Genomic DNA, 27,415 nt, shown 5'->3' on the forward strand with positions numbered 1-27,415 from the left:
CTGCAGTATCTGTTGACACCACCACGTCTGATTTCCCTGGTAACATCGTACATGCTCTGACACAGACTTCTGTAACCATAGATACACATAAGCAGTGCACAGCAACCTGCTCCGTGCTTTTCTCTTAGATGCCATCAGCATCTGCTTGGGCAGCTCCCAGAAATCTTTCAGCCCATAGAAATGGTAAATTGTATGGCTGAGGGAGAGCAGCCCCTTCCAGCACCGGAGAGCACAGGGCTGCACTCTGACGTTGAGCTTTCCACTGCATTTGAAGCACAGGCCCCATCTGGCCAACGGGTACCTCTTCACACTGCATGGCAATCCCAGAATGAACTTCTGAGCCGTGTTTTACTTTGGCAGCTGAGCAGCTCTGCTCTTACCTCTGGGCAAATGTGCTTCCAGGATGGGACGAGGGGCAGGGGAAGAAGACGACTGGTGGAAGTGCTGCTGCACTACATGTGGGCCTTGAGAAGCTGCTGCAAAGTGCCCTCCGTGACTTGATGGGGAGATATGCGCAGCGTGTCCCAAAGGCTGTGCCAAAGCACCTCCGTTCAGCTCAATCAATCCCCTAAGGGCTTTGCGGGGTTTTCTAAACAACAGGAATCCTCTTGTTCCTCCCAGCACTGGGGACAGAGATAAAGGATCCACAGATCCCAGAAGGGGATTGCCTTGAATACAGCATGTGCTGAAATACGCTCTCAGGATAAGAACCAGCATGGACCTGTGGAAGTGGGAATCCTGTTGCAGCCACAGCTTGTTCTGGTCCTGGCAAGTGCTCCAGGGACAGAGCTCAATTGGCCCCAGAGCTCTTGAGCAGCAAGGGCAGCCATTGAAGATGCCAGGAGCAGTGCCACACGGCTCTGGCAGTGGGCAGGGGATGTGGGTCCTGCTTGGGCTGTCCTCCAGTGATATTACTCCCCTGCACCTCCTCCCAGCCCCTGCAGTGACTGGGGATGCTGGAGGAACTGGAGGAGGAGAGCAGGGCATGACTTAGTCTAAATGTATTATTATCATTCCTGACTCTAACTTCCCCAGCCTCTACACCAGCTTGTTGTCACTTTGAGATCACCTGTTTTGAAGGCAGACCCCGGGGCTGCAGCTGCAACCTGTCCTGTGGCCCACATAGGGGAGATGCCCTGTGCCAGAGCCCCTCACTGCCCGCACTGTGCCCTCAAAGGGAGCTGGGAGGGCACCCAGGCATTGGGGTAGAGGAGGGAGTGCCTTTGGTTTCATTCTGGTGCTAGAAGGGTTTGAATTTCATCCATCATGGTTCATCTGTGCTTGTCCCACAGTTCCCCCAAGGCTGGTTGGCCACAGCCTGGGTAACACACATATGTATGCACAGGTCCAGCATCCAGTGTGCTCAATGCACCTGCAGGAACAAAGTGCTGAGAGAATAAGGACCTTGCAGGGAGCTGTCTGTGCTAACACCAGACATATCTAAAGAATATTGCACAGAGAATGGCTGTCACAGCATTCAGCCTCTCAGCACTCAGTGCCACATGGACACCCCATGTGCACCCAGAGCCGAAATCCCTGGGGAAAGGAGCAGGAAGGAGGGAGCACGGATGAGTCCAGCACGGCTGAATGCTCAACTGGATGCTGTGGCTGCATGTCCCACTATGGGGAGTGTTAGAAGAAACTTGAGTGTGTGGGGCAGGCAGCACTCTTTTGGCCACAGCCCTGTGAGCACGAGCCCAAAAGTTGTGCCGACCCCCACCATGCCCATCAGCAGCGACCACAGCTTTGAATGCCCCTCTAATACCTTTATGACCATCTATTCTGTGCTTTTGCAGAAGACAAAAGTCTGAGTGACACAACCCAGCTACCAGCACAGGAGACAGGAAGAGGCACAGGAGACCTTAGAGCTCAAAGATCCATTAGGCTGAATCTGAGAAGAGAGTGGTGGTGGGGAGCACGGTCATCTCCTCTGTGTTTTGCTCTTGGGATTGCGTGTAAAGCCAATGTTGGTGCATTGCTCAGGAGTGCAAGGAGGGGTAAATGCAGGCAGGGAGTGGCTGTGGTGTAACTGTGCTCTGACTGCTGGGATGGTCTGATGGTGTGCTGGAAACACTTAGCTTGAGGGGACTGCCTGCACTCCAGCCTCTCTTGTCCTTAGTGCTGGCCCTGACATTTCTCTGGAGGCGGCCCAGCTTTGTTAATCTTTGAGAGCAAAACCTGCTCCCAGCTGAGCACAAGCAGCAGCAGTGCTACGTCTGGTAGGGATCTTCTGGCTGAGAAATCCTGGGGGGGTCTCAGCCTGGATGATGTGCTTTAGGGCTGTGTCCCTTTCCCCAGCATCCACTGGGCTGTGCTTCCTCCCCTCTCCCTCTGCTGCCCGCAGATGCCCCCCATCCTCCCTGCTCAGACCTGTGGTAGCCACCTCAGCTGCTGTGGTCCCAGCGGATACTCTGGTGCTTCTGGGACGCTCCTCTGTGGTTGCCACGCACCTTTGCACAGTCACTCATCCCCACGTGTCTGCGTTCTCTGGTGCCCTCCTGCACCCCCCGTATCCCATTGCATCTCCAAAACACGCTGCACTCTGCACCCTCACATCCCCACAGCGCTGCGTCCCTATTACTCCTAAAGCTTTTCCTGGCCCCCCGCGTCCTCGCGGTCGCTCCCCGCGGCGCCGTGACCCCGCAGCACCACAAGCACAGGCATCAGCCGATCCCCTTTCCTTTCCACAACACCCCCGTGGCACCCACCACTCCTCCCCGCAGCCCCGAGGTCCTCCTGCAGCACCACACCCACTGCGTCCCCCCACTGCCCTGCGGCTCCGCGGCTCCCCGAAGGGGTTCGCATTCCCCCGCATTCCCCCCACCCCCCTACAAACCCGCGCACACACACACTCCCCCCGCACGGCAGCACATTCCCCCGCATTCCCCACAGCCACCGCATCCCTCCGGCCCCGCGGGAGCACCGCACCGCCGCGCCCAACGCACGCCCCCCGCATCCCCACGTTATCACCTCCCACCCACTCCGCACCCCAGCATCATCCACCCCCTCCCGCTTCCCCCTACCCCAACCCCTTCCCCCACTCCCGGGCCCCACCCCGGAGCCTCCCCCCCCCCCCCCCCCTTTTTCCCCCCCCCCGAAGCCCAATCAGGGCGGGTTGGACGAATTCAAACCCCGGCCCCGCAAAGCGCCGGCGGCGGTTCTGCTGCGCTCCATCAGCCGGGAAGGCTGCGGAACGGGGCCGATCCGGATGGGCTCGGAGAGCCGCGGGGCGGGCGCGGCCCTCTCCTGCCGCCCGGAGAGCAGGTGAGCCGGGTGGGGGGCGGGGGGGCACAGCGGGCACTGCGCCGGGAAGGTGTGGGGATGCTGCCGGGAAAGTTTAGTCGCGATGCCACCGAAACCGGAGATGCTCACCCGGCCGGGATGCTCCGGGCACCGCCCGCCGGAGGCTGCGACGCGTAGGGAGAGCCCACCGCCCCACCGCCCCCCATCCTCCCGGTCTCCGTCTCCGTCCCGAGCCGCTCCCCCGGTGCGGCTGCATCGCCCGCGGTGCGCCCTGCGGAGCGGTGGGGCGTCTCCTGAGCGGCAGCGCAGCTGGGATTTGAGGGTCCGGAGCTCGAAATGGGGCTGGAAAGAAATACCACCGCTACGCCAGAACGTCGGGCTGGGGTGATGGGGGGGGGGGAATCTTACTTTTTCTTGGGGGGAAAAACAGGGAATTTCTGTGGCTGCTGCAAAACTGCTGGTTGTGGAGTTCTTGCAGCAGGGTGCAATGGGGCGTCTGCAAAAGAACCCTTTGCGTTGAAGGTCTTCAGAGAATACCCACCCTGCGGGTCTGGAGTGCTGGTGTGCATCAGAGAAACTTTGAATTCAATTAAGTTGATTTCTGCCTTCCGGAGCTGTGGGTCTGTTCATAGAACTGCACCAAGCCTTGGGAGAAAGGAGCCAAAGAGCAAAGCAGGAAGGAGCTGTGAAATTTCAATCTCAGCCCCCATAGGAAGAGTTGGAGCTGCAGGAACTCTCCTTGCGATGCTGGGAGTGCCAGTGAGCCCTGCCCATGGCAGAGGAGATCCAGCTCTTCCAAACCCTGGGAAGACAGTGATGAGACTGCTTGGAGCAAGCAGTTTTTGGTGCAGAGCCCTTTGTTAAATATAATGGTAAAAGCTGTTGTTGGCAGGGACAGGTACGCATTTGATAGTATCTATAGGACTCCCAGCTTTACCTCCCCGACATTCCCATCTCTCTTCTGCTTTCTCCCAGCTATTGCAATTTGCCATAAATCATCCCCAAAGTAAAGAAGGTAAAATCCTTAGGATTTTAGGCAGGGTCCTCTTGTCTGCAGTACAGGGGGAAGTGTGACTCCAGTTCTGCCTGGTGGACAAGCCTCATTCGATGCACTGCAAATGCCTCAGCACCCCAAGCTCAGGGAGTGGGACTGCAACAAGGTACAAAGCTTTGCCCTCTGGTTGCTTTGCCCTATTGGATCCTGGTCAGTTTGGGGCACAGATCATGAGCTGAGCAGAACCACTGCATGCAGTGGAGATTTGTCCCTGGGGTGCTCAATTTGCAGCTAGGCAGAGCAGGCAGTCTGGGAGCGTTCCTCGGTGATGATATCACTCAGAATGTGCCAGCCCCGGTTTTGCAGCTGGGAGAAGGCAGAGTTGCAAACATCCTGGTTCACTTCACATGTGGTTCTTGCTGTGCCTCTGTAGGGCAGGTGGAGGGGGTGGCAGGAAAAGTGTGTGCAGTCTTGGCTGCCTCCAGTTTGTCTGGGCAGGTGGGCTGGGTGGCAGTGGGCTCTGTCTCATGCTGTGACATGCTTCTAAGAATCCAGCACCAGCTTGGTCCTTGCTGGCATTAAATACCCAAATCTTCAGGGCAAGACGGCTCTCTTCCCTGTAGCCCAGGGAACCCTTGGTGAGCTTCTGCAGGACATGTTCTCAGGAGCACTTCCATGGCTCTGCTTCCAGGAGAGGAAGGGGCACTGTGCATTAACCCTGCAGAACATAAGAAAGGCGTGGGCACGATAGCAGCGTGCTGCTCCCCCTGGAAAGGACTCAGCACTGCTCCCTGAATGCGGAACCCCCGCAGCTCTGTTTGCCTGCCAACCTGCTCTCCGTGCTGGGAGAGGCCAGCTGGTCCCAGCAATGTGCCACCCACCTGTTGAAGGCAGCACTGGCAGAGAACAAGGCATCACTGCCTTCCTCACCGTGCTGCTAACAGAGAAATGTGCTCTTTTCCTAGAGCTTGGTAAACTCTGCTGCTCTGCCTGCAGCCTTACAGGGGCAGCTCTCCCACTCCTCACCGGGGGTGGAATGACATCAGTGACCAGCACTCCTTGGTGATCGTGGAGAGGATGGGGCTGCAGCAGTGACAAGCTGTGGGTGGATGCTGCAAGGCCAGAGGGCTGCAGCAGCAGGCCTGTTTCCTTGGCAGTGTGGTTTGCTCATGGAAGCTGACATGGGTGACAGAAGCTGGTGGCATCCTCTGGCTCCTGGCTATGAACTGCCTCATATTGTGAAATGTCAGTAGATCCCAAGCTGGTGTGTTTTCTGAACAGCTGCTCCTATGGAGAAAACACTTTTGGGCTGTCAGGCGCCTGGGAGTTGCTCTGATTTCACAGCAAATATTGCCTACAAAGTAAAATCAGAATCTAATATTCTGAAGGGGAACTTAATGGCCATTAGGCTGCTGCTTTCCTGCTCTCAGTGCAGATCTGCACCACTTAACTGAGGGATTAAAGACATCAAGACAAATGAAGAAGGCTGCCAAATGGGTGTAGGGTGGCATGGGGCTGGCTGCTCCAGGGCACAGGGCGAGGCAATGGGGCAGGAGGAGCAGGGAGCAGAGGAGGCTGCTGAGACCATTGGCAGCAGCACATGTACTCACTGTCTGCCAGGACAGAGCTGCAGTGACCTGCACTTGTAACCTGGGCATGAAATGGTCCCATCTCCAGGGGTCAGCATCCCTGGGTTCCCCAGCCCTGGGCCTGCTCTCAGCAGAGCTCTGCCTGTGGGTCTCAAGCCTGCTGACCGTTTTGCATCCCAGACCTGCTGCTCAGCATTGCCCCAAGACCTTTTGATTGCACTGTTGAGATCAGCAGACCAAATTTGGGGGCAGGAGTCATGATCTGCACGGGCCACGCTGCCCCACAAATTTGCTGTTCTCCCTATGGCCCTGTGCTCTCTGCCTGTTTTCTCCAGCAGCATCCTGTAGATAGAAGTGGCCAGCAGCACCTCACACTCCCCACCAAGCCTATAGGTGCACTCCTTCCACTGGGGATGATGGGCAGCCCATCCCTGCACATCTCCATGTCTCTAGGTTGCCAGCCCTGTGAAGCCGGCTGCTCGCTGGCTGAGAGGTGCAGGCCTTGTGCTTTTGCTGCAGCAAACACCCAGCCAGCAGGGCTGCAGAGCTGAGCCTGCACCTTTTCTTATCCATTTAATTAGGAAGGGACAGTGGCCATTCCTGAAGCAGACTTTGACATCCAACGCAGCACTCGCTGCAACCAAGCAGTCTGAGCTCAAAGCTGGTGGGGATCCTCCAGGGGTGCTGCTGATGTGAGGCTCTGGTGTGATCCTGACCCAGAGCACCTCTATGGGTAATGTGTGATGCTTTCTCCCAAACTGCTGCATTGGTGATCACATCAGTGATGGATCTGCCTTCTCTAAGGTCTGTCTAGAAGACAACTGGATGCACCTTGAGCATCCCAAGGTGGGGGGCTGCCCTCCAGCACAGATTTTATTGTGTGGAGAGGAGAAGAAGTTTCAAGAGTGCCGTAAAAAAGATCATCAAATGTTTGGTATATTTGCAACTCCATTTTCAGCCAATGTAAATCCATTATTTGTGAGTTATCAAATGGAGTACATAGAGTTGCAAACAGACATTCAAGTCAAAGGAAAATTTGACCATGTCTCCTCGTTAGAACTCTATAAATCTCCCTCTTACCAGAGAAATATCCCTCCCTTCACAGTCACATCGTGCTCATGCCACTGCTTTCTGGCAGTATGTACATCTGTGAACAACTGCTGTCAAGGATGAAACACAGGAAGAGCAAAATGTAAAAAATGTGACAACCACCTTGAGAGCTCACTGAGAACTGCAGCCACTGCACTGAACCACACTGATGTGTTAGTTTCACAAAAACAGTGCTACACATCCCACCAATATTATGTTTTTGTTGTTCTCTCTTTTTTTTTTTAATGTTTTAATAAAAAATATTGACTATGTTATACAATATTAGCAGGGCTGGTCCAAAAGTAATGCCTCCTATTTTATGATGTTGGCCTATTCTCAATGCACCTCACTCTCCACTCATCTGTCAAACAGTTTCTGAGCTTACATGTGAGGATTTATGGGAGACAGCATCATGAGCTTTGCTGAACAAAGACAACATCCTCTGCTCTCCTCTCATCTATCCAGCCAGTCATTCTGCCATAGAAGGTTACCAGATTGGTTAAGCATGATTTCCCCTTGGTGAAACCATGTTGACTGCCCCTATCAACTTACTGTCCTCCACATGCTTAGAAATGGCCTCTGGGATGAGTTATTCCATCACCTTTCCTGGGATGGAGGTGAGGCTGACAGCTCTACAGTTTCCTGGGTCCTCCTTTTTGCCCTCTTTGAAGACTGGAGTGACACTGACCTTCTTTCAGTCCTCAGGCACAGCCCCTGTCCTTCATGGCCTCTGAAAGATGATGCCAGTAACATCCACCAATTCCCCCAGTACTCACGGGTGCATCCCATCAGGGCCCATGGACCCATGGGAGTGAAGTCTGCACAAATGATTCCTAACCCGAGCCTCCTTCATCAAGGAAAAGTCTTCCTGTTTTGGGATGTTCTGGGCTCCAGGGTCTGCAGTTCTAGTGGGTTGGTCTCAGAAGTGAAGGCTGCAGTAAAGAACACACTCAGTAACTCTGCTTTCTCACCAGGGCTCCTTCCCTGTTCACTATCAGGATAACGTTTTTGCTAGTCGTCCTTTTGCTCCTGATATATTCAAAAAAGCCCTTCCTGTCCTTTATACCCTTTGTCAGATTAAATTCCAAATGGGCCTTAGCCTTTCTCATTGCATCCCTGCATGCTCTGATGATAACTCTGTATTCCTCCTGCATGGCTTGTCCTCTTTTCTACATTCTGTACATTTCTTTATTCTGAAGTTTCTCATTGTTCTCATTGTTGCCCCAGCCCAACTAAAACTCCTTAATACCAGTGTAGTATTAAGAAGCAGGCATTACTGTTATTACAGTGCTGGTACATTTCCACCTATCGTGTACCATGATGAAACAAAGGTTCATCCTTTATGTACATTTGGGTAGACATTGCAAAATTCTGCCTACCTGTTTGGTGAGAGATCTGCAGTCGCCTTGAGATCTCAGCCTCACCTCTCCCACTCATCCATATTTGGTCAGGTAACAGTAGGGCTAACGTCCTTCCAGCCCTTCCTGCAGGCTGAGAAGGTGTGCTAATTGCTACATCTTTCTCCTTCCCAAAAGACAAGACCAGTCACACCAACAACATCACGATCTCCTTGCTAGTCATGCAGGTCTCTTGCCTCCTTTGCTAGAATTCTTACTAGTACAAATGACTCTCTGCCCAGACGATGAGATACTGGATTCCTCTTCCTTCTAGGAGCTGATTCCATGAGATCCCTACCAGCAGGTTTCTGAAGAGGCCAAAGTTAGCTCTCCTGAAGGCCATGGTTGTGTTTGTTGTTGTAGCTTTGCATCCTCCCTGTAAGGTCCTGAACTCCACCATCTCATGTTTGCTGCAGTCAAGGCTACCCCCAGCTTTCACTCCAAACACCTCTTCCTTATTTGTTAGCACAAGGTCCAGCAACACGCCTCTCCCTGTTGGCTCCTCTATCACCTGTGTCAAAGTTACCAGTCCTCTGCAATAACCTCTTGGACTGCTGGTGCCTGGCTGTGAAATCTTTCCAGCCGATATCAAGTGGTTGAAGTCCCCCATGAGATCACGGCATGTGATCATGGGCTACTTCCAGCTGACTGTAGAATGCCTCATCATCTTCCTTATCTTCATCAAGTTGTCTGTGCACTCACAACCCCTGGTAGCCTGCCTTTAATTCTTACTCATAATCTCTGGATTTGCCCTTCAGCCACCCCAAGGCAGAGCGCAACACATGCCAGTTGTCCATTGGCACCCATGGAGCCGTGGGTATCGATGGCCTGTCAGGTCCTTAGTTGCCAGCTCTTTCCCTTCCTGTCCTGGCAGGGGTTAGTGCTGCCTGCCAGCAGCTGCAGGGTCTCTGTGCTCCTGACCCCAATGCAGAACCGTGTTTGGGGAGGATTTTGATCATTAAACCAATGTATTTGGGAGCATATTTAGCTGTTCCTTGAATGGACTGGTGTAACTAAAGCTGTACCCAGTTCATGTGGCTATTTAAGAGCAAAAGGGGTTTAAGCAGAGAGCACTGTGTCCACAGGAGACCAATCATTTGAGTCCACAGAAAGGAACAAACAACTCCAGGGAGCTCTAAAATAGGCAGAGCATTATTTACTGGACTCTTTCAGCCTTATTTTAAGCTCTATAGCACTGAATGCCTCTGAGCTAGCAGTCTGTAGAGCAAAAGAAAGTCTGTTCTTGTCCCACATTCCAAAGGTATCACAACTCACATGTGATCTCTGGGAGACTGGACATGCTTTGGGGATGGTATACTGTTGGTCTGTGTGTTCTGTCTTGCTTTCCAGCATAGTGTGCAATGATGTGAGTGCAATGAGCTTGCTGCAACTTCACCTACTTTTCTGCACCTCTAGGTGAGGCCTGAGGGCAAACGATATCCAGTCTGGGTCTTCAGAGTCTGGGCTCTGAAGATTCTTCTCCACCTTTGGGTATGATGAGTTTTTTGATGAACTTGGCTAGCTCTAGGCCTGCATTGCTAGTTCTGTCCATTCTTTGCTGCAGGGGTTCTGCATGTGTGAGGCAACAAGGCAGCATGACACAGCTCTGGGTGTGCAGCCACGAGCTGACCTTGTTCTGCTTGTTCTGCCCATCACTGGTGTCAGCAGTCCCCATAGCCCCACTGAAGCCCAGAGGCTCAGAGACAGTGCTGCTCACAGTCACTGCAACCCAAGTTTCCATTACTCATATATTCAGTATAACTTGCTGTAGCCTAAAAAAGGGAAGCCTGAGAAGAGGGGCAGGAGTTCAGGCTGTAGTGAAGCTGATGAGCAGATGGCCATCTTCAGTCTTCTCTTAAAAGATGGTGTGATCTGGGGCAGCCTGCATAATGGATGGACAGATGCCATGGTGCTGTAGTGGGGACAGCACAGAGGTACCAGGCACCCTTGGAATGGAAGGTAGTAAAGGGCTGGTGAGGCTCCAGATTTGCTGCCTTTTAGCAGCCTCGAGGCCTTTGCACCCTTTGGATATGTTGTGCCCTCAGCTTCTCTCCCTAGGCTTTTGTGTGGGCATCAGCAGAGAAATGTTCCCCTATGCTAAGACAAGTACTGAATTTGCACCACCAAGCAGGGCAGTTAACCTATTCTCCCTTTTGGGAGGAGGGAAGGGTCAGCAGGCACTGACCTCAGTCAAAGCTACTCTGAATGCCCTCCTGCTGGTTTTGTATGGGGAAGGGCATAAGCAATGGGATCTGTGGATCTCTGGGATGGAGATACCAGCACTCGTGTCATGCTCCTTCTGGACGTGTGCAGTGCTGATGTCCTCACATTCAGACTCCACAGTGAGAAGCTGGAGCAGCTTCTAGTCAAAGCACTAGCTGGGGAGGCATGAGCTGGTTTTAGCCTGGAGAATGGAGAGTTACTGGCCTTGGTTTGGGGCTAGATGACTAGACTAGTGCTGTTATAGCACCCGTGTCTTTTCTCCATGGGCTTTTTATGTGTCTTGACTGACAGCTGGCAGCACCAGCCGTTGGCTAACTGTCTGATATGGGCTGATATGGGTTGATATTCCGCTGCCTTTGCTGCATCTCACCCAGGAAGTGTGGTGTCACATGCAGCTCAGCACTAGCTCCAGGGTCTGTTCAACACTTGCACTCACACATCAGTACAGCATACAGGTCCTTGTGCTCTGCTTTACAGAGCCTAGTAGCAGAGGATAGAGCTGTCAGCAGCAGTTGCTGCCCAGGATCCTATATGTATATTGGCAGGTACCATGCAAAGCCATCTTAGAGTGGAAGAAAGGTGAATGAAACTTCAGCTCCTACATTCAGGCTTGAGCCTCAAACAGCACAGCTCAGTTGAGTTTCACTGGCTTCAGGTGAGCTGGGCAGATTCATGGAGAAAAAATGCTCCTGACTGCTGGACCGTCTGGGGTGGGCAGACCCTCTGCTCAGCTGCAGGGAGCTTTGCTCTGTCCTTGTGGTATGGAGAGGGCTGCAGCTTCCCTCTCCCAGCTGTGCTGTAAAACCAGGCTGCAAAAACACAGCTGACACCTGTGAGGCTGGAAGGAAGCTGCATCAGATTGGCCTCGTTTCCCATCCCAGCTCCCCATGGGCAACAGAGAGTGTGAGTACTGAGGGAGATGGGGGTTACAGTGTGATCGTGTGGCAAGGATCAAACATAATAAGTGTAGCTCTCAAAATTCTGGGATAAGCTTAAAAATCCTTCTGCCTACAGAAGCGATCCAAGATGCTGGGATCATGCATGACCCAGCCATGACTCTCTACTTTTATAGTAATAATAGCAATGATAACATAGTAATAAATTTGAATCAGGGGCTGATACTAAAGTATTACCTTTATAGTCTTGGGAGATATTGGAAACAGCAGGATGACTGCTGTGTGTACCAGATATATGGGCTAGGCAGCCCTCTCCTCCTGCTTCACAGCCCTGTGAAGGGTGATGTTACCCCAGCTTGTCCCTGTATTTGCTCTTGTGCTCTCAGACTGGTCATAGAGTTCGCAGAATTGTTTGAGTTGAAAGGGGCCTTTAGAGGTCATCTGGTCCAACTGCTCTGCAGTGAGCAGTGGGCTCAGAGCTCCCTGTGGGAGCTGCTATTACCTGGTAGTGGGGAGGCACACCTTGGCGCTGGGTAGTTTGCACAGCCAGGCAATTCCTTTTCACTGCTCTGTGACTTCTCATTTCCCATGAGAAACTATTGGATTTCTTCCTTAGGTGTATCCTTCCCCTCCAGGAGATGCTGCTGCCCTTGGAAGGGTGGGCACAGGGCTCTGAACCACGGAGGTAAGTACATCTCCAGGGATCTGCAGAGAGGCAAGGCATGCTGCCATACCAGATTTCGTGCAGCCTTATTTCCCTCTCCTGTAGATCCCATGGGACCCACTTGTTTGATCTCCCAAGACCTGCAGTGATTGCAGCTTTAGTTTGTCAGCTCAGACAAACTGCCTCTATTTCTGCTCGGAGCTTCCAAGTCCCTTGCAAGCAGCAGTTACCTCAGGGCTAGTTATCAAGCTTGGCCAGAGGTGTTTCTCCCCTATATTACTCAGAGTCCATGTCATCCAACTGCTTCTAAAACAGCCTTCATCCCTGCTCTTGTGCCATGAGGTGTGTGGCCAGGCAGGGCTGTGATGTCTCCATCATGCTGTCCTGCCTCAGGTGTATGCTCCAGGCAGCAGCAATCCAGCTCTGGCAGCGTGGCTCTGGAAGCATCTCTAAGTGCTGACGCTCTAAGCGTATCGGTTTTCTAGTGCACTGAATAAAAAAAAAAAAAAGAAATAAATCCAAGGGGATAATAAACTAGAAAGTGATAGGCCAAGAACAGCGACAATAAATGGATAACCACTCAGCCTCCAGGGAGGAGCAGAGCAATTTGTTGTTCTTGAGTGCACATCTGAGCAGAGACAGGCAGGGCGTGCAGGCATATATGCATACCTCTAGGGAAATGCATATGCATTTCTGGCAGCACATATGTGCATGGTCACACACTGCTGCAGCAGGATACACAGAGGCAAATTGGCCATGCTCTCCTGCTCCCTGTTCTCCAAATTTTCACCGTGTCACAGATGCTCCTTTGCTACCCAGGTATAATGGATATGGGATGAAGGCTCTGCTTGCATGGTGTGAGATGTTGGTGTGCTGCCAGTTCTGGAAGTCCTCATGCAATTAAAGTGAAAAATCACTGCGAAGTCCACAGTTCTCTTCACTGCTTGCAAGGAGAGGCTCTGCCTGTTTTGCTGCATCCTATCCCTTTCATGCAGCCTGTTGGGATGCATCTAACGAGCCTGGTTCTTGTTCACGCTGCTCTCTGCATACACAATGGGATGGACATAGAACCACCATAAAACCATGATCTCTGTGCTGCCTGAGCTCTAGGAGCATCCAGCAGCACGTTGCTCCTACCTCCTGCCCACGTAAATAGGATCAGCCTCGTGTGCCCATTGACCCAGCAGGGAAGCTGGGTCAGGGGCTTGCTTGCAGGCAGGAGCAGAGTTCAGGGGTTTTTGGTGTCTTGTGCAAAGTATGGAAGAGACAGAATAGTTGGCACAGATGGCCTTCAGCCAAGGCAGACTGTTGCCCAAGTTCCTAGGAGTCATGCTTAATGAACATGTGGTGCATGGACAACATGGATGTGGACAGAACCCATCTCCTGGTAGTGAAGGGGGTTGAGGGAAGATACCAAGGCAGGATGTCTAGTAATAGATAGAGGACATCTAGTAATAGGTAGCATTAGATATGTCTAGTAGTAGATTTGGAGGCGGACGGCCCTACCTGTGGTAGGGAGGTTGGAGCTTGATGCTCCTTGAGGTCCCTTCCAACCCAAACCATTCTATGATTCTATAATGACATCAGTTTCAGGATGGGGTCAGCTGGCCAGTAAGTTGTTCTGGATCTTGCAAGGTTGCCAGACCTTGAGGCCGGATGGGGCCACCCCAAAGACCCATTTTCTTTTGCTTGGATGTGTGGCTTTTAGAGTTTGTGCTGCCATGGTGTCTAGAGGCACAGCTGCACGCAGTAAGGGTGCAGTTCAAGGAGAAACGGCAGGACGTGGGCACAACCTGGAGAGCTGATGATGCAAAAGAACAGGGGGGCATACATGCCAGCCAGGCGGATGTGCCTAGGCCAAGTCACAGGACAGCTATTGCTTGCAACCCCCACCAACACTGGCACTCAGCCTCTTATCAGCCCTGCCCTTATCTCCATGTTTGTTTGTTCTGGCTCGTTTTGTATTGCATGCTCCCCTCCTGATGTCTGTTGTACCTTCTGTGCTCACTCCCACCACCTTGGCTCCTGCTGGTTGTGTGTGATGAGCTCCAGCTCTGCTGTGGCTCAGCCATTCTGCTCCTGTCCCTCAGTGCAGAGGGCTCCTCACTCTGACGCCTGGTCAGAGTGTGGGGGTCCATTGGCCCTGGGCCACCCCCACAGAACTGCACCACGTGGAAAATGCTCCTAAGCTTGGAAGATACCTCTAAATGCAGAGATTAATTCACTGGAGCCTTTGTTGGTGCAGACTGTCTGCATTGCAGGTTTGGGAGAACTTGTCTTTAATTATATCATGAGGCACTTGTGTTAACGAAGGGATTAAGGCCCAGAGAGGTGAACAAATGCAGGCCAACTTTTCCTCTCCCGTTTCAAGGTCTTTCATGCTGTAATGTCCTCTGTCTCTCCTCTCCTTTTTCCTCCTTTATTCCTGCCCTCTGCTTGGAGCAGCCTTCTGGTTTTCCCCCAGTGGAATCCAGTGATGCTGACCTACATTCTGGATATGGGTGTTCGCCTCAGACCTCCCACCAGCTAGAAAAGTCTTCCTCCTCTTGGCTCCTTGTAGAAGCAGTGGGGCCACTTTGCCTCGATATGGGTTCTGTGTCACTGAGGTACAGAAATCACACTGATAGTACTGGCTCATATTTATGGAAACTATGATAAAGAGCACAATAGCAGTATTTGATAGAACATATTCTCAGCTACAAAACACCCTTGTTCAACATAATTGCTGCTAGCTGCTCGTTTTCATCAGTGTTGAACAAGAACTGCATGCCACGCTCATCACACAAATCTGCACCAGTGGATGTGACCCGTGGTTGCTGTCACCACTGCTGAAATGCACCACACACCACCTCAGTGTGCTCACATCTGGTTGGTCTCCATGAACATTCAGTGTCAGTGAACTCCAATGAGTGCCATTTGTACCTCAAGGAGGAATTCAGTGCCACCCCATTTGCTTCATCTGCACTCTCACGTCAGACCTCCCCTCTGCTGCCATCTGTCACATGGCAACAAAATGTAATGGGTGAGAAGGTTCAACCTCTACTGCCATCCCACCAACGTCTGCCTCTGATGCTGTGTGTCAGCATCACAGAACATGAGGCATTACTTTCGGAGCAACCCTTGTAGATGTACCTGTGACGAGGGAGAAGCAGGGAACCTTTCTGTTGTACTGTGCATCACAGTGAGGGCAATAGGAAAGGATTACCTGGCCCTTCTACAGAATGATGGTCAGTTAGAGAAATATGGAGAGCAGAACGGCAAACCGTGGAGGATGGGGGCTGCCCAGGTTGACCTCTTTATGTTCTGTGCCTCTAGCATGGCTGTATTGAAAGCAGTGCCCCACTGACTCCTGCTCTGCTCCTGCTCAGGTGTGTGAGCCGGACTTTGCCATTAGCAGAAAGGTGAGGGCTCTCTCTTGTAGTGCAATGCTGAAGGAAGGGAGCTGATGGGACGAAAGGGTCACAGCCAAAGGCAGTGCAGTGTTGGTCTGTCCCTGTGTGCAGTGCGGGGCAGTGCCACATCACTGCCTGCAATAGTGGGAGCACAGCTATGAGCAGCAGTGGGATGCAGGCATTTCTGGCATCAACAACTGTGGGAATCAACCTGCAGAAAGGCTGGGTCTGTTTGGAATCCCTGAGTTTTGTGATGAAGAACTTCTGTTTTCTTGGCTTTGGTGTGAACCTCCTTGCCTGCGCCCACCCAGCAGCAGAGCTGGAGGGAGGCAGAGGGGCTCTGGCAGAAGCCAGTGCAGTGCTATGGGGTCAGGAACTGGGGTGGGCCTTGTGCCCATGTCAAATACTGGAAGATCAGAACGACCTGACAGTGCTCCTACCAGACCTAGGGCAGAGGGGAGAGACTCAATTGTAAGGCTGGCTTTGCCAATGGCTAAAGAACATCTGAGTCCATAGGAACCAGTTCAATCCTGGTCAGAAGGTGATATTTTGGTACCTGTGGAGGGTCTCTGGGATTCATTAGCACTGAAACAGATGATTAGCACTGCCAACAGAAGATAATAGGCATCGGAGATATCTTTGTAATCCCAAGTGAGCTCAATAGGGGTTGGAGAGCCTTGCCTTGTGCTGGACAAGACCCTTGGTTTTGACAAACACGAATCCTTGGCCATGATGTCATGCACTGGAGAAGTTGTGGGCAGCTTTGGTTACAGCCTGGGCTGAGGAGATGATGAAAGCTCAGAAGGATCTGCTGGAGCCCACGCTGTGACCCAGGGTAGTGCTGTGCCTGCAATGTGTCCATGGTTGTTCCCACATCTGGCAACTTGTTTTTCATGCCCACCTTCGCACCCTAGCACAGCCCAGGAGCATGCAGTGAGTTAACAGCAATCTGCTCCGTGTGCTGGCTGTCTCAGAGCTGCGGCTGAATCTGCACAGGACCGGTATTTATTTGAAAACAGCAGAATATTTGATACGCTCAGTGTTGTCAGAACAGAAGTGCACACCTGTGTCAGCTCTGTTCCTGCCAAGTCACATGAAGTCTAAGCTTAGATTCAACTGTTTTCAATTTTAAAATTACATTTTTTGCATTGTAACTTAGCTTTTTGAAACAAGATATTCAGTGACAACTGGGAAGGCTTATTACTCCAACGTCTCTTCCCAGTTTGATGCTGTTTCTTGCAAATGCTCCATAATTTCCATAGCACAGCATCTGCTGCAGTAGCTGTGGACCCAGGCAATGCTCTGCAATGCCAGCAGTCTCCCAGAGGCTGCTCTGGAGCTCCAACTTGAAAAAGACACTGCATGCATTTTGCTGTCAGCATAAACAGGAGTGCAACCCCTCTTTAGTTCCTATGCTTTTATTTGATATTTCAGACATTTAGAAAGCAATCCAGTGAGATCAACGGTGTTCTCTAAGCTTAAGTCACACCCCTCTCTATGGGATCCAGTGCTTTATCTGTAAGGAGAGGTCTGGTCTGGAGACGGTGTCTGGATGCAGGACTCGAGTGGATGCTGAGTGTGAGGACAGCCCTAAACTGGAGGAGCTGCTGACTCCCTCAGTGGCAGAGAGGCCTTGCAGAGACCTTGACACACGGCAGGGCTGGGCAATCCCCAGCAGCGTGAAGTGCAGCCAGAGCAAGGGCCGAATCCTGCCCCTGGGTGTGCAGCCCTGCCGCGGCTACGGGCGGGGGATGAGAGGCCGGACAGCAGCCTGCAGAACGGGACCTGGGGTTCTGGTTGACACCGAGTTGGGTCTGAGGCAGCAGCGTGACCTGGAGCCTGAAGGCCCCACAGCCTTGAGCTGCTGGAACTCAGGAAGTGTTGAGACAGTGATCTCAGATATATGGTATAGTTTTTATTCTGTCCCATGTGACTTGATCCTTTAGTTTCCCATCCAATTTGGCATATTCTGCACATCTTCCAGAAAGCCTTGGATAGGTTAATCTGTCCCTTCACTTTCATTAGGTTAATCTGTCCCTTCACTTTCATCATCCTTCACCCCTTTGCCTCTGGTGAGTGTTGAGATGTATTCCCAGATCATACAACTTCCAAGGGAAGGGTGTTTGCTGCCTTACTTTTGATATCCTAATGCCAAAACATAACAACACTGTACACTGTGAAGAAAACCCAGAAGCTTGGCCAAATGAAGATGACAGCAACATAGTGCTGGTTTCAGGCATGTATGTTCTGACCTGTGGATGTTTGTTTCCCACTACAGCCAAGAACAGTGGTGGGCTGACCAGTGCTGGGCAGGCAGGACAGAAAATAGTCCTGGGAATCTGAAATTCTGACTTCTGATTTTTAGCTGTCAGGAGCCCAAGGAGACATACTTGGTAGTTGCCAGTAGAGGCCAGAACAAGGCTTGGATGAATGAGACAAACTTCCCAGTTATGATGTGGTGGAAGGAGAAGCTGTGGTCCATAACACAAGGGCTAGTGCTGGATGGGTATCATCAGTGCATGCTCCTTCCTCCTCCTGGTGTCAGAAAGGCCAGCAGCAAGCCCAGACCCTGGCTTGGCTTGGAATTAACAAAAACTCCCCAGGAGATAGCTTTGTCACAGCCTTTGTATTGTTATTACCTCAATCAGGGTGAGCTAAAAAGTTAGAAGGCACAGTACTTGCTGGGAAAAACAACCTGTGCCATTCTTCCCTGTTCCTTCTCCTCCGTGGGCATAGTCACACCAGCTCTGCTGGGAAACACAGAGCACAGAAAGGAAATGGTTTGATATGCTGCCAGTGCTGGAATAAGTGCATGGATTAGCTTTAGGCCAAGCGTGGGCTATCTTGTCAAAGTGGCTTGAATAATTCAGGTCCTTAGGGAGATTTTTGCTGATTTGGAAAGATGTGCCTATGCACAAGGCTGAGGGATAAGGCCTGAGGGGCAATGCATAATTTTAAGGCTGCCTCTGTTAATGCTATCCATTTGCCTCTGATATTGGAGCTGCTGTTGAACACATTGCCTGACAAGTACTCTGTTTTTGGTGGTGATACTACTGTGTGAGCAGGAGGATTGTCGAGGAATGATCCAATTACAGCCCTAGGGCAGACTCACCCAGGCTGCAGTTTTTCCCCCTGTGACTGACCAGATGTCTCTTCCCTAAACAGCACCTTGCAATACTGCCCTGCCTGCCTGCATTCCAGGCAGAACAGAACCAACCTTCTTCCCACCAAGCAGAATCAGTGCTGTTTGAGGCAGGACAGGGTGGTATGGGATGCTCCACTTTTAATTATCTTCTTCTTGGTCTGTCAGTATTTCCCCAGGTCTGAGAAATAAGCTCTGTGATTGGTCTGGGAAGCCATGTGGGAGCAGGAAGATTTGCCAGAATGTTTCTTGGTTGCTCTGATTCCCTGGCCTGAGATGCATTCCCCTGCCATCTTTCTGCAGAGCCCTATGCATTCTCAGCATCATTCCCGCTCTGCTGGAGAAAGCAGCAAGACTTGAGAGGCCTAAGAAGAACCTGAAGGGCTGAAAGAGCAAGCTGAATTTGATCAGCAAAGAAAGGGAGTGAACTCTTCCTAACACATAATGCTATTGTGAAGTGATCAACATTTCATTGCATCTGCTGGGACAAGATGAGAAATGATAAGTTTCATTTGGAGCTAATGAGGTTTAGGATAGATATGAATGAGATGCAGACCGTTTAAAGGAATCTTCATCAGATACATTTTAAGAAAGCAAGTGACTGTTCTGAGCATCCTAGGACTTATCTCAGTGCTCAGCGCACGGTGCAGTAGGATCCCTCTGATGGAGGGCATGCTGTGTTGGATAAATCACTGCTTGCACATTTACAGCCAGGCTGGATCCATCCATGGAAATACCCAAGCACAGCTATGAATGCTGTTGCATATGAATGGTTCCAGGCAGGACAACAATTCAGATCACAAAATAATTGATAATCTTTTAATTGCAGCAGTGGTTTTCTTTGGAGCAGCATATTTGCCCACTTGATAAATAATTCATAGAAGAGCCTGGTAATTAAATGTTAAAGACCTAATTTGCTTAGCATTGTTTGTACTTATATTACTATTTAAATGCAAGAAGTCACTTAATTGCTAATTAGAAATAGTACAATTATATACCATCTTACAAGAATTAGTCAGCATTTCTGTGCATTGTTTGTACAGAGCATAAAAACTTATTCTTTTTTCAGCAGTCATCTTGCAAGTTGCTATCCCATTATTTGTGCTGATGGAAGGCATGCACCCCATCTTCCTTTAATGGCTATTAAAGACATGAAGAAAAATAGTAATTAAAAAAAAAATAAACTGCCTGTAGAGAATCTCTGTGGAGCTGCTTAGCTGTGTTCCCTACCTTCCTGCAGATTTCCTTGCAGAATGTTCCCTGGACATCAGCCCCCATTGCATCTGAGGTGTTGGGTTACGTATGGTGCCCAGTAATGGAAGGAGCCTCATGGGTCATGGAGAGAGCAGCACAGAACGTTCTAGAAGTTGTCTTCAACTTCAGAGCAAAAGCTAAAAATTCAGGTTCTCCATCTAGTCCTAAAGATGACCACAAGATAGCAAGGGAAAGTAAGACAAAATTGCCTGAAATCTATTGATGGCATGCTGTTGGGATTTGTGTAGTTGTCTTTGTTTGCTGTTGTCCCTGGAATGTCCGGGAAGAAAACTCTTTAACTTGTGGTGTCAGAAAGCAGGAATTCTTTTGGTTCACAATGTGTACCGGGTGACTTGGCCAGCCATGAGCACCTCTTGGAGCTCTGGTGCTACACTTCTATAGTTAGTACATACATTGGCAGTACACCTCTCGGAAATGGCATACCTATTCGTTCTTATTCCAAGGACTCATTAGTGCATGTTGATGTCCTTTGAGTGTGTGCAGTGTGGCCCTCTGGTGCTCTTAAGACCCTGTTCTTCATCCCCTTGATTCCATCTCTGGCCTCTTCACCATGACCCTTGTCCTTTCAGCTGTTTTCCCCTAATTTGCCAAATTTCCATTGCTCGTTATGCCACAATGAGCAGCTTTTTCTCTTGGTATACGACAATTCCAAACAGTGTATATGAAATCCAAGGGGAGTCCTTGTGCCCAGTGATACAAAGCTCCCAGGATGTACTGCATAGATAAGAAGTGGTCTGCTGTGACATCAGTGAAGCACAGTTGCTCATACAAAGCAGGACTGCGAGGCCTTCACGTTCCAAGCAGAGCTAAACTGAACTAGCACACATCGATTCCTTTTGCTAAACTAATATTGGTCCTTAAACTAACTTATATGGATCCCTGTTGCTAAACCAGCCTATGTCACTATGATTACTTTTCCTTCCCACTCACCCCTGATGGCTGGCAGAAGTGAGTTACTTATTAGGCTTGAAACTTCTTGGCTGCAAATACTTACATAAATCCCGTAATTAATTTTTTGATGAAACTGCCTCTTCCTTCATCAAGGCATATATATTTTCTGAAATACATATCAAGGGTGATATTCACAAGCTTAAACTCAGCCTACTGCATTTTATCTCACTGGGCTCTCAGACTCCTTCAGAATGTATATATGAGGCAAGTTCCCACCACAAATCACTTTCTGTCTTTATCTTTAGATGTAGTTGGCCCAGGTTGGAACAGTTTGGATCAAGATAGCTTATGTGTATAGCTCTTACACTTCAGGTACTCACATGAGTATTGCTAGCCTTCTCTGGACACTGACATTATTTGCAATGAAACATAGTCATGAAACATCTCTAGCAGAACATAGTCATGTTATCTGTTAATAGTTAAAACAATTCCATAATATAAATGCTTATTCATGTATGAATGAATCTGCCCTCAGCTTTAAAAAAATAATAATAATTATCTGATCAGGACTTTGTTTCCTATGTAGTAAAACAGGAACATAGCAGTACTCCAAAGGTGTGGATGAAACTGTGGGTGCACACAAGTTCATACAAGGCTTTATAGTGAATTCCCAGTAGCTTAGGAATTCATCCTAAAGGACTCATGCTAGTTAATACAAACTTAATATGAACAGCACGTGCAGTTTCATGGTAAGTTGGTTGGTTTTGGCTAAAACCATCTAAACAGGTTAAGGGGAGAATGTAGGATGAATAAGTTTGTGGGTCAAGATAAAGAAGGGAGATCCCTTACCAGTTACCATAGCAAAACAGACTCAGGGAAAATGGATTTAATTTATTGTCAATTAAAACAAAGCACAGCCCGCTGGCAGAGAAGTGCTCATGGCAGCAAGCCTGCTGGAGCTCAGAGAGCATTTGGACACTGCTCTCAAACAACGGGTTTGGTTCTGGGTGCTGCTGTGTGGAGCTGGGAGCTGGACTCAGTTGTTGTTATGAGCTCCTTCCAACTCACGGTAATCTGTGATTCAACAACAGCATGAAATAGGCTGGAAGGGCACTTTCTATTCCCTGACACTTGAGCTTCTAGGGAAAGGCCTTGGAGGAGGCAATAAGATATGCTGGGATATTCCCATGAAGGGTGAATTAGATGTAAAGACTAAGGAACCAGAGGTCCCAGTCTTACAGAGGACACTGAGAAAGAAAAACAGCAGAGCTGTTGGACCAGGTGAGGGATATGGGTGTAAATCAGGGTTTGGCTTGTCCATGGAGCAAAAGAAAAGTGTGTGGAGGTGTTCTGCACTGTGTGCTCATCAGGTGCGTGGGACGGAGGCGATGAACTTGGTGGTGGTGGGGGTGTATGTTCTGCAGACATGCTGTGTGCTTGCATGCAGACAGAGGCTGTGTGCATGTGGATGTGTGCAAACACAGTCTGAGCTGGGAGTGGGGGTGTGGGAGGTTTGGAGTGCAGGTGCTCTCAATGTTTGGGCATTTGGACAAAGGAACATATCTGTATTTTTATGTGACTCCCAAGAAACAATAATCAGTTCCCAACTTTTCTTAAACTTTTCTAACTTGAGGGATGTGCTAAGGTCTTGCCTCTATGAATTCATCATTAAATATTGCTACTGAGTCACTCCCAGTCACAAAGCTTGCTCAAAGTCAGTTCATTACACAGCTTCTGCTCATGATTCACTCATAGCTTTTGATACCAGGGTGTGAAGGGGGACAAATCACAGAATCACAAAATCACAGATTTGCAGAGGTTGGAAGAGACCTCAAGAGATCAAGTTCAACCCCCCTGCTAAAGCAGGTGCCTTGAATAGGTCATACAGGTTGGAGTATGGACAGGTCTTGAGTATTTCCACAGAAGGAGACTCCACAACCTCCCTGGGCAGCTTGTTGCAGCGCTCCATCACCCTTCCTGTAAAGAAGTTCTTCTGCATGTTTGTGTGGAACTTCTACGTTCAAGTTTTAGGCAATTGTTCCTTGTCCTATTGCCATTTTTTTGTGCTGAAGTGAGGATGAGTGTTGATCATTCATTTCATTCTGGGAATCTACTCGTGGAAAAGGCTGAATGCACTTCACTGGGGTATTGTAGGATGTCACCCTACCCCTAGATATAATTCTTCTGCCCTTACAGCTTTTACCAGGTTCTGAGTGGCTTGAAGTGGAGATATGGGTGTCTGTAGCCCAAAGAAGGGCCTAGAAGGTGCTCCGAGCTGCCAGGATTCCAGTTTAATGAAATCAAATAATCTCTGCCATGGATTGTTGCCTTCTGATTAAGTGATAATCAGATCCGAGCTGGTGACTATCTTTTAAGTGTTGTGCACAGGGAATGTTTACAAAAGACAGCTTGATTTCTACTGGTGGACTCTGACCAACAATGAAGTTACTGTGGCATCTGGAACAGTCATGAAAATTGGTCCTGCCCACATCAGTGGGTATACTGGGTGTCATCACAGAGCAGAGGCATTTCTAGATGTTTTCACCAGTTGTCGGAGCTCTTGGAAACAAGTCCTTCAGCTCTGGCACCCTTTGCCTTTTTCATTGCTCCCTTGTTTCACTCCCCAGCGGAGCTCTTCTCCTAACCTTTGTTTTGGGTGATTGGTTCAACTCACAGCTGCTCTGCATTATGCAGTTGTTGGCCTTCATCTTCTCAAGGACGCACATCTGACTTCTGCCCAACTTGTCCAGAAAGACTCCAAAGCTTTTTCTGCAGAGCTGCTTTCTTTGTTTATTCTGACTCCAGCCTTTCAGTGAACAACTGGACTTCCAGTGCATGGCCATGCCAAATATTCAGATGAGATCCTTGTCTGGAGAAGGTAGTCTTGAGCAATAGCGGGACTATGCCTTTATTGTCATTGGTCTCTAAGGCTGAACAGGATATTATTAAGTTGGATAGAAATCAGTGAAGAATGAGGCTGATGAATGAAGATGGGCAACAGAATATTTTCTGTGAAAGTTTGGATTGTCAGAGGTGTCTTACCACAAGATATTAATGCCTGACTGGAGAGTAGAAGAGCAATACCAACTTATTCTACCAAGCAAAGCCATCATTAGGCCCAATGGCTAAAAGATGAAGCTAGATAAGCAACGGCTAAGTACATGTGCACATTTTAAGGATATTATTCAGTTACCTACATGATCTGTTGTTCAGTTTTCAAAGAATAAAAAGAATCTTAGGCATGTTGGCTTCCTGACACTCACTCGAAAATAAGCATAGAAAGACAACTTAGGGAAAATTTTGTATTTTTAGCAGAACTGTCCTGAGACACCAGAGGCAGAGGGCTGAGAAAACACAAGTTCTGTGTCTGTCTTTGGATGCACCGAGTGAGGCAAACCTCACTGTCATGTAGACCATCTGGGTCACAGCAGGCACAGATGCCCTGGTCAGGAATCCTTAGCTGGTATTGCTATGGTGGTGGTGAGGCAGAATACAGGATTGCAGGCCACTGATTCTTCTGGAGAACAGCAAATATCTTTCCTGGACTGAAGACATTAAAATAGAGATACAAGCAACAACATATTCTGTATAGTCCAGCAACAGCAACACTCAAGACTTTTAAAGTAAGTTGGGAACAAAATAAAACACATAAACAGGAAACAATATGCTACAGTATTGAGTATGACTGTCAGTTAGATTGAGTTCTCTTCTACAAAATTAGCATTGAGAGAAAGAAATTCAATTTAATGTAACCTACCAGAATTTCAGCAAAGCACTTGACATGCTGAGAAATTAGTATTGAGACTGGGGGTGATGGTGAACAAAACAAGATGAGCTGCCAAACAGAGGAAGATGTGAATGGCTTTGCTGTAAAGACAGCATTGAACAGTGTTCTCATGAAGTTTCTCACTCCATGCCTCCTGAGGACTGACTGCCTTCAGGTGTTGTTAATGGTCAGACTCAAACAAAGAAAGAAATGTTCTGAAAAAAAATGGAAGATGACAGAGGCATCACTGAGGCTTGAAAGAATTGGGACATCAATACGAGGATCATGGGGTTAACAAGGAGCCTGACCCATAAGAAAGAGGGGGTCTGAAGGATCAGGATAATGGGTTGGATATAGCAGTGCCATGGGCAGGGGTACGTATTTAGATTGTAATATCAAGAATTCCTGCTGGAAGCTGAGAGATTAACAAGTAGAAATGAGACAAAGAAGGAAAAAGCACGTAGGCCACCCTGAAAGTAATGCTTCCTATGTATTTCCATGGAAACTACAACAGACTCAAAGAGCATAATAACACGATTTGATAGAACAAATTCTCAGCTACAAAACATCCTTTTTCAACATAGCCATCACCATTAGCTGTGCATCTTCACCAGCAATGAGAAAGAGTTGCAAGCTGCTCTTGTACAAATCTGTACCAGTGGTGGTGAACCACTGTTGCTGTCACCACTGCTAAAATGCACCTCCCATCCCTCATGGTGCTCATATTCACTGTTGGGTCTCCATATATGTTCGCAAGTGTCCATGAATGTCACTGGGTGCCATTTATTCCACACGGCGGAATTCAATGACACCTCTGATTCATCCACACATTCATATCAGATGCCATTCTGTAAGACTGCCCCTCTGCTGCCATCTGTCACACATCAACAAAATGGGATATTGGTAATGGGGTATGGGTGGGAAGGTTCTGCCTCGACTGCCATCCCACCAACATCTTCCATGTCATGGGTTGATATCATGAAACAGGAGGCATTACTTTCGGAGCAGCCCTCGTACCTACAGGAGCCTTTCTGCCTTTAATCTCTATGTCTCTGAGTGGGGCTGTATAATATTACTTCAGCGTTTTTCTGACTGGAAGAACTCCCAGTGAACATTTACAAAAGCCAGCAGCCCTACAGCGCACTGCTAGGCTCCCCAGCAGCAGATGCTGAGCTTCTGTTTGCCTTATTACACTCAATGATGAAACCAAGGTGTAGAGTCACTGTTTCTGTGGCTGCTGAGCTGACTCGTCATGGCTGTGCTGGATAATTCAGATGATTGGCAGACCTGCGAGGTCTTAAATTTAATTGCTCAACTTTGGCAGACAGTACTCTTCTATCTTATTCTGTACCCTGATGCAACCACAGACATCAGCATCTTCCTTCAAGCACAGCAGAGACACTTCTGCCATCCCAAAAACCTTCTGACCTCCTCTACTGACACAGAAGGATTTGCTGACCTCTTCCCATTGTGGAGCACATGAGCATTCTCCATGCCACAGGCCGGGCACTCTTGGTCTATGCTCTGCCCATGCTGCCTCATCTCTCCCATCACCATGTCCATCACTCTAGGCCTCATGCAGTCCTTTGCTCTAAATTATTTATCCTCAACTGTCTAACAGTCACACCTGAGTGAGCAATGCAGTGAACCCCTCTTGCAGCTGCATTGATGGGGACAGAAACCCCAGGCAGCGCGCGGTGCCTGTTGCTCTCTCCTGACTCTCGTGCACCAGCACCACGTACTCACCCACCTCCATCTGCTCTCACTGTGAGGCTGTGAGCAGGCCTGTGTCCAGAGCAGGTTGCCATGGCACCCAGCCTGGGTTTAATCACATCTCCATAGGGTTTGCTTTTCCTGAATTGCGAGCAGAGCTCGGTGTGAGGTCACCGCCACCTCTCTCATTCCATTTTCCCTTAAATCACACATGCATATCCTCAGTCTTCTCATCACAACCCTATTTTGTCTAGGAATATTCATAGAATCATAGAATCACACAACAGTTGGGTTGGAAGAGACCCCAAAGTCCCCCCATGCCCCCAGCTCAGGCTGCCCAGTGGCCTGGTCCCTCCATGCCCATCCACGGCCTGGTGCATCTCCGAGAATGCGGTACCCGCAGCTCTGGGCTGTGCAAAGGCCTCACCGCCTCTACATAAAGAATTTCCTCCTCACATCTGACCCCAGTTTAACATTCAGTCCCAGTAGAGGTGCAGCCACCTTTGAACACAGTGCTGTGGCATTAGCAGACCAGCAGGACAGATGCAGCTTCTCCTGGTCAAGAAGATTTTGCTGGCACAAAACCAGGGCTGTACTTTTCCCCTGAAAGTAATGCCTCCTATTTATTTCCATGGAAACTGCAACAGAGCACAAGAGCGCCGTTTGACAGAGCAAATTCTCAGCTACAAAATGCTATTTGTCAGCATAGCCAGCACCACTAGCTGTGCTCTGTCACCACTGATATTGTGGTTTTCAGATCTTTTGTGATTTCCTTTGAAATAAATAGGAGGCATTGGTTTGGATTGGCCTGCGTTATTTACCTGCTGTTATCAGGCAGTACCTTTCCCTTGCCGTTTATTTCCATGCTAACATGAGTCCTTGCACACTGGAGTTGTGCAAGACACAGGTAACCTCTGCTTAACCCCAGTTTGCATTTATACTGGGATGATTTTTGCTGCCTAAGCCCTTCCATTTGCCCTTTCCTTCTTTCATTCCCAAATTACAGACTCCAGAAGCATCTCAGCTCCTTCTCATCAAAGCCAGAATCTGAATTAATAATGTGCCAAGAAAATAAAGATTGTTCAACAGACTTTAAATCAAGGAGAACAGCATGTTAAAGAGTTTGGACAAATCATATTAC

General features: G+C 49.3%; 1 protein-coding gene across 2 annotated transcripts in view; it reads left to right on the plus strand.

Moving 5' to 3' along the window:
- Positions 1 to 3,219: 3,219 nt before the first annotated feature.
- The window catches only part of CTXN1 (cortexin 1), a 45,752-nt gene continuing 21,556 nt past the window's right edge, over positions 3,220 to 27,415 (plus strand). The window contains exon 1 of one of the 2 annotated variants that reach the window (XM_042836321.1): positions 3,220 to 3,264. The gene's annotated coding sequence lies outside the window, so the exon portion shown is untranslated. Of the gene's footprint in view, positions 3,265 to 12,047; positions 12,117 to 27,415 lie in introns of those variants that run through there. The other variant, XM_042836320.1, reaches the window with a different exon arrangement.

Source organism: Centrocercus urophasianus, unplaced genomic scaffold (genome assembly GCF_019232065.1).
Source record: "Centrocercus urophasianus isolate 14NV4802_14NV808 unplaced genomic scaffold, USGS_Curo_1.0 seq_59, whole genome shotgun sequence".
Lineage (NCBI taxonomy): Eukaryota > Metazoa > Chordata > Aves > Galliformes > Phasianidae > Centrocercus > Centrocercus urophasianus.